We start from the raw sequence: 9,728 nt of genomic DNA on the forward strand, positions 1-9,728 counted from the left end.
ACCACGGTGGCTCTTCCAAGAAATCTGCGCAAGCGCATTGCCCACGTTCTGGATGAGACTTTCGAAGAGATTACCGAGGCCGATTACCGCGATGTGATAGACCACATCAATGCGCTATTCCTCCTCTAGGCATTCAGGAGCCCTAATCCTCCTCTCCCAAAGAGCCCGCACCAAAAAAAAAAAAAGCCGCTTACCGGGAACCTGCTCTTCTGCTTGTCCTCCACCAAGTACTGGCCGCTGTGACTGGCTACCTTCCTCCTGGCTCGAGAAGAGCATGCCTCCAGGGATTCCGGGGTGTCTCCTCCCAGCACCCTCACTCCCGCATTCCTCCTCCTCCCTCCCCTCTGAAGTGTCCATGGTGGTGCTCAGAGTGGAGGTGGGGTCACTCCCAAGTATCGCATCCAGCTCTTTGTAGAATTGGCAGGTCACGGGGGGAGCACCCAATCGGCCGTTTGCCTCGAGGGTTTTGCGGTAGGCACTCCGCAGCTCCTTCACTTTAATCCTGCACTGCAGTGTGTTCCGATCATGGCCCTTGATATCTGCCCAAAGGTATCGTAATTCCTACGGCTGGAGCTCAGCTGGGACTGGACAGCTTCCTCCCCCCAAACACTGATGAAGTCCAGCAACTCGCTATTGCCCCGTACAGGGGCTCACTTGGCGCGAGGAGACATGGTCACCTGGAAAGATTCGCTGATAGCACTCCACGCCTGGCTGAGCAAACAGGAAGGGGATTTTTAAAATTCCCGGGGAATATAAAGGGTGGGTCTGATGGTTGGTCACCTGAGGCCAGGGCAGTAGAGTTCGAACTGACCAGAGTGGCTAGAACAGGCATTGTGGGATACTGCTGAATACTTCTGGAGGCTAATCAGAGCGCATTAGGCGGCCACACTGGTGCCGCAGCAGCGGCAGCGCAATACTCTTTATTCCTCTCGGGGAGGTGGAGCCATGGAGATACAGCGCTGTACGTGCCTTGCCAGTGTGAACGGGGAGTGAGGTACAGCACTGTGGGTGGTTTATTGCGCTGTAACTTACAAATGTAGCCAAGGTCTGAAGGAAGTGGCTGGACAATGGACTGTAGTTCCCCCGGAAATGCGGAGAACCAAGTGTCTCTGTGTCCTGACGAGGACGCCGCAGTCCTTGGGATGACTCGGATCCAGGAGCAGAGGTGCTGGCGTACGAGACACCACCTGAAGAAGGTGCAGAGCTAATTCCCACGATAACACTGCAGCACCTCCTACTGGCTGAGTCCCACCGCATCACACCGCCTCTTGAAATATTTTTACTTATGCTTTAATAGCACACGCAAGAAGATGGTGGACTCACTGCCCTGAAAAGGTTCAGAAACACTGGATAAGCTATAGGGTTACTTTTCAAGCCTGTACGTTATCTCAACATTGGGGCGGAAGGTCAGTTCTTGTTTGATAAAGTAACCTCAAATCGTCCACATATGGATTTTTTATTTCCATACATGTATACAGGAAAATCTAGTTTTAGAAAGCAGCATAGTCTAGTTTCTATTCCTGGCTTTGTTATTGGTTTACTGTGAAACTTTCAGCAAGTCGCTTACCTTCTCTGTGCCTCAGTTTCTCCCTTTATACTGGAACATTTATTCACTTTTTTAAGGCACTTTGGAGTCTCTGGATTTCACCATCTTCCAGGTACAAACCTTGAGGCTCTTCCCAGCCTTTATCATAAACAAGACTGCTGTCCTTACTAAGGCTCCAGTCAATGTTTTGTAGCATGTAGGATAAAACCACTTATGCCCACAGTAAAGTTGCTTACAAATATGAAATGTATGTTGGCCTAAACTTTTCTCCTTTCACATAAAAGCAGCTAGTCTGTTTTTTTTAAAATCCCTTTGAGAAAAAGTTTGATACCTGCACCTTTAGATGTTGGGAGCATCAGGAAAATGGCATGAAGACCCAGAGTAGGAGCAGGAGACAGGGGCACCAACAAGGCAAAGAGTGCTGGGGTGAAAGTATAAAGTGACAAGAGCTATAACAGAGTGACAGCCTCCCTTAGCTACATGGGCTAGGAGCCTAGTGGAAAATCTCTGACAAAATCAACTGTTCTGTTCTGTCACAGATCTGATTTGAGTTTTACCTGCTGGACACTGCCACATCACGCTCCGTCAGTAGCTTTCTTCAGCTTGAGCTAGTGGAAATGGCTGAAGACCTTATTAGACCAGCTCCTGCCCTTTTATAACCTTCCAGTCTCCTATCTTGTGACCTGAGTAGCCTCAACAGGTGAGCACAGACCCTACCAGGTGCCTTTGTTCTAAGACCACCTTTCCCCTAATCAATCAGTTCTCATGGGTCGGAGCCAGCCTTTTGTCTAGGGTGAGGACTATCAATGTTTAAAAACTCTCTATTATTAGTCCTGTGGCACTACCTCTTGGACTTCCAGTCCAGCATGGAGGGACACCTGAGGACAAATAAGCCCCAGATTCAAAATGTAAACAGTAGTCTGACACAGATGCACGTAAAAGGCCCCCAAAAGCAAACAGAATTCATAAACTGTTCAGAGACAGATTCTCCAAATCCGCGCCCATTTTCAGTAGAACTTCTTTCAAAGGTTCATAAAACAACTTTCTCTGGAACATTCAAAGGCATTCTTCAAAAGGGCTACTTCCCCAGCTGAACTTGAGCTTTAAATCTGGGCTTTTGGGTACTGAAAAACTCTAGCAGGATCATAAAAAATATTTTTTTATAACTGAAAAATGAGTTTGGAAAAAAAAAAAAAACCACTATTAAAGACAGAACAGGCTTTGCTCAACCATTTAACAAAATAATTGCATTCAGGCAAGGCCTAAGCATTGAAAATTGCAGCCTAAAAAGAAAATGAGACTATGAGAAATGACTGAAAACAAGTTAGATGGGGAGTGCTTATGCCAAAGTTACTATTTAAATTTGCATTACAATAGAGCAGGAGACTGCAATCAAGACTGGGACCTTGAACTGGCAGGTGCTTAATACTTTAAATAGGAAATCCATAATGTCTGTTTGTTTTTCTACACTAAATATATCAGTAACATTCTTTACATATTTAAACAATATATAGGAACGCCAGTTCCTCTTTTCTTTCTATGCCAAGTGTAGCTCGAGTTCAGGAATCTGTGGTATCAACAATCAGAGGAGAAAAACAGCTGAAATAGTGCAAAGAATGTGGAAAAATGGGTTGTCCTCTTCACTTCTGTGAATGGAGAGGATGTTTCTGAGGCAAATCATGTCGGAGGGGAGCTTCTGCCGCTGCAGCATTTTCTACCCCATTCTTTGGGACCCTGTAAAAGCTCATCTGTGGGCTTGTTCTCCCCAAAGTTTTGGAGAGGAGCCATTCTCTATAGCATTCTTCCTCTCCTGAGGTCATGGATAAGTGAATAGCCCCATCACTCGCACTCCATGCCTGCACCATCCTTTCGGTGACAGACATTTTTGCATCCAGTTAGCTAGGGTGAAAAAAGCAGAGGTCAAAACTATTTTTCAGGCTGCAGATTCCCATGAAGCACATTGAAGAGGGGCTTTACCGTTTACCTCCTCTGTGGCCTCTAAACTCAAGGTGAAGGTATGCAGGAATAGGAGAGTACCTCCTCACAGATTCCTGGCTCCCCTGTACCCTTTCCATGGGAGGGTAGGTTTAGGCTCATAGATATTTTGCTGTCAGCAGGAAAGATCTGATTCTCAAATAATTTATTTTAAAATGCAAGTTCTTAACTCCGCCCATGTATTCTGGTGAGGAGGTGGAATCTAACTTACTGTTGTATACAACCCATCTGCACAACACATGCATATTCAGCTACTCACAGAATTCTACCCCTTGCCAAGCAGGCACTCCAGAATTTTCACGGAAAAGGCAGTTTTTTTGATCTGCTGCTGAATCCTTCTTATAACTTTCAGAAGTACCTTCAGCTCCTGGGCTTCAAGACCGTTACCTTCATGCATTACTTTTTCTAGCAAAGAGGATCAAGGTGTGATAATGAGAGCATAACAAGGCTTTGATTTGTCTCTCCAAACCCTGCCAGATGTCCTTTGTGGTTCATTGCTGGTCAACATAAACTTTCACAAAGTTGTTACCACCTCACTTGAGTCCATTTTGCAATTAAAGTTTGCCATAAATAACTTAGGAAATATGAATCAGTTCCAATAATGACACAGTTCACTGCCTGCAGCTGATAAACTCAAAGACCATCAAGCAAAGGTACAGGCTCCTTATTGGACTAGCAGACTCCAAGCCGTGAAGCAATATCTACTACCAATTTCCCAGAAAGTTGGGCACCCGTGAGTTCAATAAAAATATGACATTTTTCAGATGTGAGTCATTTGGGGAAATTTCTTGGCCATTTTGGAAAGCACTGAAGCATTAAAAGCATTTTGCTTTCCAATAGAAGTTCTGTAGCATTTCACTGCCAGCAATGTAATCTCTATGGGCCTTTGTGCAGTGCTGAACTTCATGGCCAATAGATTTCTGAGAGAGGTGGAATGTTGCTAGTTTTCTAAAACTGAAACTTAAAGTTTGAAAAAGACTCCCAGCAGTGTCAGCCCCCAACTTCCATATCTAGTGAGAGTTTTGTTGACAAACTCCAAAAATAAAATTTAATTGGATGCAGTTCCATGTTCCAATTTAATAAATACTCCATAGGATATTGAAAGTGAAATTAAATTGATTTTATGGCTCTAATCTCTCTATTTCACAGTAAAACAATGGGGCTTATGGGGAGATGGGATGGGAAATGAAACAGGAAAATCTGGCCCCAGGTACAAAATTCATTTCAGTGCTTTATTAAGAATCACCTTCCAAAAACATATTTGAAAGTTGCTAGACACCATACAGCTACAGATCAAAGCCAGCTCTTGGCTTATCTTGAGTCTCATGTGTTATGGGGGAGATTTCTAAGCAAAATGAGATTCTCAAAAGATGATGATGACACTTAGCTTCACATTAAAGAGAGTATAAGTCTGTGAAAGGGCAGACTGGCAGATATGCCCTCTTCCACTTTCAATTGTTCAGTCCTCTTGGAAAAGGATCTGAGAACAATGATCCATGCATTCATCACCTTTAGATGGATTGGTGAAGCTGACTATATGTGAGGACATGTGGGCTACCAGCTTGTGCACAATGCTGCAGCCCCCCCTCCTGAACAGGTGGGGACACTGAGCACACCATGCCCAGGTGTAGATTCCTCCACTGGCTCCTGATCTGAGAGGCCCATTCAAAGCGTTGGTCCTGATTTTCAGTTATGAATGGGTTAGGTTCCAGCTGTGGCAGGGACAACTACATCCATGACCACCACAGCAGCTGTGTTCTTCTGAGAAAATGCAGCTATAACAAAGCCCAGGATGAAACATGAGAGCTACCACTAAAGCATTCTTAGCTGATGGGGTTAGCTATGTAATGACCTCGCAGAGAAGATTAGACTGAAACGTCAGACTGCTTTTAGGAAATGCTGCAAAGCTCTACTTTTAGACAAAGATCTACATCTGTAACTGGAAGGATTTAGCGAATGTATATATCTGTGTGTATGTTTACATAGACAAAGCCTCAGACAGAGAGCTCCCTAGATTCTGGTAAGGACAAAGAGCAGAATCCTCCATAAAGTCCACTGTGGGCTTTGCTATGCAGCTTTTGATTGCCTGTGTCGTGCTTGGGTTCTCGGGAGATGTGCCCAAAGAGAAACTCCTGTCTTAGGGTTTTGTAAGCGATGGCTGTCATGATAGATTACCTACTTTCTGATTGCAGAAAACCAAACACCCTTGCTCCACCCCTTCCCTGAGGTCACGCCTGTGCCCTGCCACTTCTCTGAGGCCCTGCCCCCACTCACTTCATCCGCCCTCCCTCCATCGCTCGCTTTCCCCCACCTTTGCTCACTCGCTCATTTTCACAGGGCTGGGGCAGGGGGTTGGGGTGTGGGAGAGAGTGCGGGCTGCGGGAGTGAGTTTGGGTGCGGGAAAGGGCTCAGGGCTGAGACAGGGCATTGGAGTGCAGGAGGCAGTTCAGGCTGTAGTATCTGGGAGGTGTTGACCTCAGGTGGCTCCCAGAACTGGCTAGCTGTCCCTCCTACTGCTGGGCACAGGAGTGGCCAGGGGGGTCAGCATGCTGCCCGTGCCCACAGGCGCTGCCCCACAGCTCCCATTGGCCATGGTTCCTGGCCAATGGGAGCTGCATAGCCGGCACTCAGGGTGGGGGCAGCGCACAGAGAAATGTCATTAAAAATACTTCACATTAATGATGAGACTTTCCTGGCCATACTTTCCTAAGGCATCATTACACTTCACAGAGGGCTGAAATCACTCAGCCAGCTGTGCATAACATCTCTCAGCTGTGCTGTGATCACCCCAAACATTCACTGCCTTTTTGTGTTTTACTATGTAGGTCCAAGAACAGATATTTAAATCTATTGTATTTACTGAGTGAAAACAGAACACACATCAGGTAAGTATACTGTGGCAGGTCTGTGGCTGCCTGTCAGGTGTACTTAGTTTCAAGCTCTGTCACTCAGTTCTGCCCTAGATTTACATAAGGGTGGCTTACATTAACTCTCTGTTATAAATGATCAAAATTCTTGCAGCGGAGATTGTGAAAAACATTATATGCAGGAAAGAAATGAATCCAGCATTATTTCACTCTTCCTTCTATGTTTCTAATGTTTTTATTATTTGGGGTGTGATAGAGAGTTTGGTATCTGTCTATATTTAATAGCAAAAAAAAAAAAAAAAAAATTGGTAAAGGATTTATAATGAGAAAATACCTTCTACCTCTTTGGTCTGGTGTACACACAGTTTTTATATCTAGTATAACTATTTTGCTTATGGTATATGATTTTTTTTTTAACTGAAAGTTATACCAGTGCAAACCTGACTGTGAATGTAGTTATATCAGTATAAGAGTGCCAGTATAGCTGTACAAGAATAGCAATACCAGCATACGCACTTTTATACTAATACATCTGCAAACTGGTGGGGAAGGGAGTTGTTCTGCTCTAACTATACCAGTGTTTTTAATATAATGTAGTGTGGTACCAGTATAGGTAAAACAGTATAACTTTTGTGTGTGGACAAGGCCTTAGAACCATTTTGTGTATCGGCACCTCAGAGTGAAATCATGTGCTATAACATCCATAGCCAATGGACATGCAAATGAGAATTCAATCACTTTGACTTTTGAAAAACAAAGTGACTTTGGAAATGCTGGATTTGGAATCAGGAACCAGAGACTATTTCATTTCCTGTGGAGAATGTGCCTGATCAGTACTTTGAGGAAATGATTATGCAACCTCAGCCTGACATAAAACCTTTTGAGATAAACAGAATCACTGAACAGGGTCTTGATAAACAGGGCTAGACACAGAGACACAGAAAGAAAATGGTGTCTTCATGCTGTTTTAGCAAGAGGGTCGAAGTGGATGATGCTTTTTAGCAATGTGATGTATTTTCCTTCCAATATTCAGTAACAGAGTTCCTTATAAAAGCAGCAAAGAGTCCTGTGGCACCTTATAGACTAACAGACGTATTGGAGCATGAGCTTTCGTGGGTGAATACTCACTTCGTTGGATGCATGTTCCTTATCTACTTTATTGCAGGAGAGGTTTCATCTAAATACATCCTACTGATTGTTTCTTGATTTACTATAGTTCTCCCTCTGGTTTAAGAAGAGGATGGGAGTCTTAGGATATTTTTTTTTAAAGCATCTAAGTGATTTAGGGTATTCTGCACTAGAGCTGGAAGTGTAATTTCCAGCTGGTCGAGGTACCCAGGCTAGCTCTAACTTGGCTAATATGCTAAAAGTAGAAGTGTAACTGTGCCACCATGAGCAGAGGGAAGGTCTAGTCCCCCTAAGTGTGATCCAGCCTAGGACCCTAAGTACATACTCAGTTCGCTAGCCCCTCCCCCCACTCATGAACTTCTATTTATAGCTCTCTAGCATGGGCATGTCTACCTGAGTTGGGAATTATACCTCCAGCTCCAGTGCAGACATACTCTTAGGAGCTTAAATCCCATTTTCAAAAGTGACATAAGGACTTAGGAGCCTAAGTGTTACTGAAAGTCAATGGGATTTAGGCTTCTAAGGCACTTAGATGCTTTTAAAATCTTTACTCTTACACTGATTTAGGTAATTTCTCATAGTCTGTCCCAAAGAGAGCAAAACTCCCTCATTCTCCCAGGAAATGCAGAGAAGGATAAAGTGTTGCTGGAGTCTTACGTGCCTCAATCAACAAGGCATGGATGAAGCTGTCCTTTCCCATCAGGTGTTTTGGAAGACTCTGTGGTCAGGTGACCACAAGGGAGAATAGCCTGAGGATGGATAGAGAAGCAAGCTGCAAAAGGTGCTGGTAATGTGAGGTCCTCAGTACATGTTTTAAACGTCTGTCTCCTGTTGGGCCTCAACAGCTAAGGAGTTATGGATCTGTGAGATCTTCCAAACTAGCATCCTACCAAATTTAAGTACTATTTACCAATCACTGAAAATAAATCAGGGCCAGATTATAATCCAGCTCCCTGCCCCATTTATGCCATTCTAGAAATTAATAGCTCCAGTTATTGATGGAAGAGTAGGCCTAGAAGAAGCAAATAGGATTCTTGCTAACTTGCCTATTGTCAGCTAAAAATCCAATGGGAGAAAATACCCACTATTCTGTTTTACAATTTGCTATAATTATCTCAAGTCCAGATGTTTATATTATTATTTATGTGTATTATCATAGCTCCTAGGGGCCCTAAATCATGGACCAGTTCCTGCTGTTAGGTGCTGTACAAACAGAATAAAATGGCTGTCCCTGCCCAAACAGTTTACAATCTAAGGCCTGCTCTACACTAGGAGGTTATGTCGAATTTAGCAGTGTTAAATCAAATTATCCCTGCACCCGTCCATACAACGAAGCTATTTAGTTCGACATAGAGGTCTCTTTAATTCGATTTCTGTACTCCTCCCCGACGAGGGGAGTAGCACTAAATTCGACATGGCCATGTCGAATTAGGGTAGGTATGGATGGAATTCGACGCTAATAGCTCCAGGAGCTATCCCACAGTGCACCACTCTGTTGACGCTCTGGACAGCAGTCCGAGCTCGGATGCTCTGACCAGCCACACAGGAAAAGCCCCGGAAAAATTTGAATTCCTTTTCCTGTCTGGCCAGTTTGAATCTCATTTCCTGTTTGGACATCGTGGCGAGCTCAGCAGCACTGGCACCGATGCAGAGCTCTCCAGCAGAGGTGACCATGCAATCTCAGAATAAAAAGAGGGCCCCAGCATGGACTGATCGGGAAGTCTTGGATCTGATCGCTGTGTGGGGTGATGAGTCCGTGCTTTTGGAGCTGCGCTGCAAGAAACGGAATGTGAAGAACTACGAGAAGATCTCAAAAGCCATGACAGAAAGAGGATACAGCCGGGATGCAATGCAGTGCCATGTGAAAATCAAGGAGCTGAGACAAGGGTACCAGAAGACCAAAGAGTCAAACAGACGCTCCGGATCCCAGCCCCAGACATGCCGTTTCTACGAGGCACTGCATTCCATTCTAGGTGCGGCCGCCACCACTACCCCACCACTGACCGTGGACTCTGAGGATGGGATACTGTCGATGGCCGCTTCCTCGGAGATGTTAGCGGACGGGGAAGATGAGGAAGGAGATGAGGAGGACGAGGCAGTTGACAGCGCTTACAATGCTGATTTCCCCAACAGACAGGATCTCTTCATCACCCTCACGGAGATCCCCTACCAAACCTCCCCAGGCTTTAACC

Source organism: Trachemys scripta, chromosome 8, assembly GCF_013100865.1.
Source record: "Trachemys scripta elegans isolate TJP31775 chromosome 8, CAS_Tse_1.0, whole genome shotgun sequence".
NCBI classification, from domain to species: Eukaryota; Metazoa; Chordata; order Testudines; family Emydidae; genus Trachemys; species Trachemys scripta.